This window comes from Macrobrachium nipponense, chromosome 10 (assembly GCF_015104395.2).
Source record: "Macrobrachium nipponense isolate FS-2020 chromosome 10, ASM1510439v2, whole genome shotgun sequence".
NCBI classification, from domain to species: Eukaryota; Metazoa; Arthropoda; class Malacostraca; order Decapoda; family Palaemonidae; genus Macrobrachium; species Macrobrachium nipponense.
Window position 1 is genome coordinate 72,411,764 of NC_087204.1, and position 5,000 is coordinate 72,416,763.

The 5,000-nt window shown below is 45.8% G+C and overlaps 1 protein-coding gene across 11 annotated transcripts in view; it reads right to left on the reverse strand.

The window, feature by feature from the left end:
* LOC135223687 (glycerol-3-phosphate dehydrogenase [NAD(+)], cytoplasmic-like) overlaps window positions 1-5,000 on the reverse strand; it is a 232,933-nt gene that overhangs the window by 114,060 nt on the left and 113,873 nt on the right. The window lies entirely within an intron of this gene.

A 5,000-nucleotide genomic window follows, 5' to 3' on the forward strand; every position in this document is an offset into this window, starting at 1 on the left:
ATGTCTCTGACCCAGAGATTACAAGCCCAGGAGGAATTGGTGACCGGATTTCTCCAGTCCGGAAACACACCGCAGTCCTTTGCGGTGCCAGACGCATCCAAGCTTCCGCCATTCGAAAATAGCAACCCATGGCTGTTGGCTCTCTACATGCTCTGTTTTCAGAGGGCAAGCTTACAATTGAAGGTTGCGGAACCCGACCTGTGGAAGACTATGAGTTCTTCCCGCCAGGCCTACAATTCCCCTTCCCGGGCTACACTAGACTAGCTGAGGAAGTGTTGGTCAGGGTAGACAAGGTCCCGAAAGACAGAGTTATCTACCCTAGGGATCAGGCTCGGTCGGTATGGGTCCGCACCCTTACGGAGTGGGAGTGCGTCAACACCAAGTTGACACCCCACAAAGGTTGCTATACCATGTCTGTAGCGCCGGAGGACGTCCCGACTCCTTGCACATCAAAGATTGCAGAATTGACACTGCAAGCCAGGATGGAGGACAAACCCATGCCTCAGCTAAAAGAGACAGAGGCTACCTCTTTGCTCTTTCCCGGAGATCTGGAGTGTTGGGCTGGCGCTCCGGCAACGTTCACGGTGGGCAAACTCAACCCGGAGTGTGCCTCCACACAATTCAGTGAACGTTTGCCTAGAATTCCGGACTCCATGATTAGGGCGGAATTCGAAGCAAGATGCAGGCTGAGCAGGTCAATTAACTCAGTCACCACTGCAGAGTTGACAGCTACTGTCTTTGCAGATGAGCCTCTATTCTGGGTCCTGACGAAGTCGCTGCTGCAGGCTTCTCAATCGGACCTGTATGATTTTATAGTGGCTAGACGAGCCTGCAGGAAGCATGTCTTTGCTAATGTCTCCATCAGGCATGAGCCGAACAAGCTCATAAAGGCGTCGATTTTGGGTGCCAACCTCTTTCCTGAGGCCGTGGTTAACAGCGTACTCAGCGAGGCGGCAAGAGCTAACCAGAACCTTCATGTCCGCTGGGAACTTCCCTTCAAAAGGAAGTTCGAGATCCCCGGACCACAATCCAAAAGTAGGAAGAGGCCTAGGAAGTATCAGCCTTTCCAGACCTCTCAGTCTCAGGCAATGGTACAGGCAGTTCCTGTCTCCCAGATCAGCAAGCCTTTGACATCTAAGGCACAGCCACAACAGCAGTTTGTTCTGCTGCAGAGTCAACTGACTCAACAGCCTTCGAGTTCGGCTGCTCTTGTAACTTCCCCAGCTTTCAACGCCTCCTTTGAAACACAAGGGACGTTTCGAGGCTTTAATAGACACGCAAGGGTAGCAAAGCCAGAGGTGCCTTACGGCAGAGGCTTCAGAGGAGGCAGAGGAAGTAAGGCCTCAACCAGTCAATAAGTCTCTGCAGGTGGGCGGGAGATTGTACCTCTCCCGGGACCATTGGACCTTCAGTACGTGGGCCCACAGTATTGTATGGAAGGGTCTGGGGTGGAAATGGAAGAAAGGGCCTCCTCCACCAGTCAGTTTTCATCAGATTCCAACGACAGACCTTCTAGACTATGCCAAAGACCTTCTTCAAAAGAAGGCAATAAAGAAAGTCAGTCACCTGAAATTTCAAGGACGTTTGTTCAGTGTACCGAAGAAGGACTCGGACGAATGAAGAGTGATTCTGGACTTGTCCTGTCTCAACTCATACATTATATGCGACAAGTTCCGCATGCTAACCGTCTTGCAGGTGCGGACCTTACTTCCCCATGGGGTCGTCACCACCTCTATCGATCTTACAGACGCTTACTATCATGTACCGATAGCAAGAAACTTCTCTCCATACCTAGGCTTCAAACTAGGAAAACAAGCTTACTCGTTCAGTCATGCCGTTCGGGCTCAACATAACGCCCAGAATATTCACCAAACTAGGAGAGACAGTAGTACAGGAACTAAGAGCTCAGGGGGTAATGTTGGTAGCTTACCTAGACGACTGGCTCGTCTGGGCAACCAGCGACTAGGAATGTCAAAAGGCAACAGCCACAGTAATAAAATTCCTAGACTACCTGGGTTTCCAGATCAAGAAGGGAAAAGTCCCGTCTCACTCTGGCGTCTTGCTTTCAATGGTTGGGAATTCAATGGGACCTAACCACACACAAACTATCTCTTCTGCCAAAGAAGTGCAGAGAGATAGCAAAAGCTATGAGACAATTCCTCAAGAACAAACGGGCTTCTCGTCGTACCCAAGAGAGAATCTTAGGTTCACTTCAGTTTGCTTCAATAACAGATGTTCTGTTGAAAGCCAGACTGAAGGATATCAATCGGGTTTGGCGGAAAAGAGCCAACAACATATTCAGAGACAAAATCTCCTTGATTCCGCCAATATTAAGGAAAAGACTCCGCCCATGGACAGCTCTCTGAGCGGAGGGCGGGGCTACTCCCAGTACAAGAAGGTTCAAGGAACGTGGTCGAAAACATTCCGCCAGTTCCACATCAACATACTAGAGGCAATGGCCATTTTTCTGACCTTGAAACGACTAGCTCCGGCCAGAAACATTCATATCAGACTAGTCTCGGACAGCGCAGTGATAGTCCATTGCATAAACAGAGGGGGCTCCAAGTCGAGCCGAATAAATCAGGTGATGATTGCAATATTTTCGTTGGCAATGAAACATCATTGGTACCTGTCAGCTACTCACCTGGCAGGAGTACGGAATGTCATTGCAGACTCACTATCCAGAACAACTCCGCTGGAGTTGGAGTGGTCCTTGGACACAAAATCATTCCATTGGATTTGCCAATAAATCCCGGGCCTTCAGGTAGACCTGTTCGCCACAGAGTCCAATCACAAACTTCCGTGTTATGTGGCTCCCAATCTGGATCCTCTGGCTCATGCCACAGATGCGATGTCCATAGACTGGAACAATTGGCAGAAGATTTACCTATTTCTGCCAATAAACCTCTTGTTGAATGTCCTACACAAACTCAGATCTTTCAGAGGACAGGTAGCATTGGTAGCACCCAACTGGCCAAAGAGCAATTGGTTTCCTCTTCTACTAGAGTTGAAACTCCATCCCAGACGGATTCCCAACCCAAAACCGACTCAAATAGTACAAACTCGGACTGTGTCAGCTTCCTCAAGAATTCTAAATGCCCTAACTTTATGGACTTCATGAAGTTTGCGGCACAGAAGGATGCTAGTATTGACCCGCTAAACATCCTGTTCGTGGAGTCAGACAAAAGAGAATCAACACTCAGGCAGTATGATTCAGCAGTAAGGAAGCTAGCCATCTTTCTAAAAGAATCAGATGTCCAGAAGATGACTATGAATCTGGCAATTTCATTTTTTAGAACTCTGTTCGAAAAAGGCCTAGCTGCTAGTACCATTGAGGAAGATATTTGATATTTCAGTTTGGCTTTAATATTGATTTAACAGATTCGTACTTCTCGTCTATCCCTCGAGCATGTGCTCATCTGAGACCGGTGGACCGTCCTCACACGGTCTCCTGGTTTTTAAATGACATACTCAGGTTGGCTTCAGATACTGATAACGAATCATGCTCATATAAAACCCTTCTCAGGAAAACATTATTTTTAATGAGTCTGGCCTCAGGCGCCAGAATATGTGAACTGTCGGCTCTCTCTAGAGAACCAAAGCATATTGATTTCCTCCCGTCAGGAGAAGTTCTGCTCTCTCCAGATCGGAAATTCTTAGCAAAGAATGAAGACCCACAAAACAGGTGGTCTCCATGGAAGATTATCCCTCTCCCACAGGACCCATCATTATGTCCTATTGTTACATTAAAATCTTATCTGGGCAGAACTTCTAAAAGGTCTTCAAAGTCCTCTTTTTATTAGAGAGAAAGGTGGAACCATTTCCTTGAAGGCAATCAGACAACAAATTCTTTATTTTATTAAACAAGCCAATCCAGATTCAGTCCCTCATGTCCATGATATCCGGGCAGTGGCTACCTCAGTTAATTATTTTCATAATATGAACTTCGAGGATCTTAAAAAAATATACGGGTTGGAAATCCCTGACAGTATTTAAACGCCACTATCTGAAAAATCTAGAGGCCCTAGTTATGTAACTCTATATCTGTATTCTATTATTTTGCTATTAATTATCTTTTGGTACTCACTCTCACCTACTTGCCTCGCTTGTAATCCCTGCCTTTCTGCTTTACATTCCGGACTGGATTGCTCATCAACCCACTCCTGTACATGTACATAGTTCATTATTGTACTTGTTTTTATGTTCATTACCTGTTGTTTTTTCCCAGGATAGTATGGATTTGGTCATATTAAGTGCTTTTTTACCATTTGTAATTTGCTATTCTTACACTGGTTATTAAAACAATAATTTTAAGAAAATTTTTATTTTCCTTTCATAAAAAAATTTTATTTACCAAGCTTGTATGGCCAATTCTCTGCTACTATTTCACCAGCCAACACAGGTCAAACCCAGAAAAGGGATTTTGACAAAGGAAGAATCTATTTCTGGGGGAAGACCTGTGTTGCCCAGTGAACCCATCCTTCTCTTTTCCTTTTTCCCACCCTTTAGCTGGCCCAAGCTTGGGTGCGTATTTCAGGAATGAGGGTTTCTGGCAGAGGTAGTAGTAGTAGCGAGCGGAAGGTAGACGTTGTAACGGCACCTCTCTAGAGAGGGATTTTGAGAGAGGAGACTTCTAATTGGCAAAGTATCTGTGGTAGTGGCTTCCACTCGCCCCTGTGCTATACTGACACCCTATGAGGGTGAGCGAGCTGGGGGTAGTAACTCCAGCATTCCATACAGCTTTTTTCTCTGGTATATTTAGCAGTTATTTATACCTACAAATGAGTGCTATAGGGAGATTTCACCGGGCGACACAGGTCTTCCCCCAGAAATAGATTTTTCCTTTGCCAAAATCGCTTTTCTAGCCATAAAAATCTTGCAAGCATATTTTACCTAATCTCCATAAGTACTGCTCATTGGCTCACTCAATCACAATATGTATACAGAGGCTACTGAATGTTCACTGCAACATCCTTTAGATCACAAACTGCATTACTTTC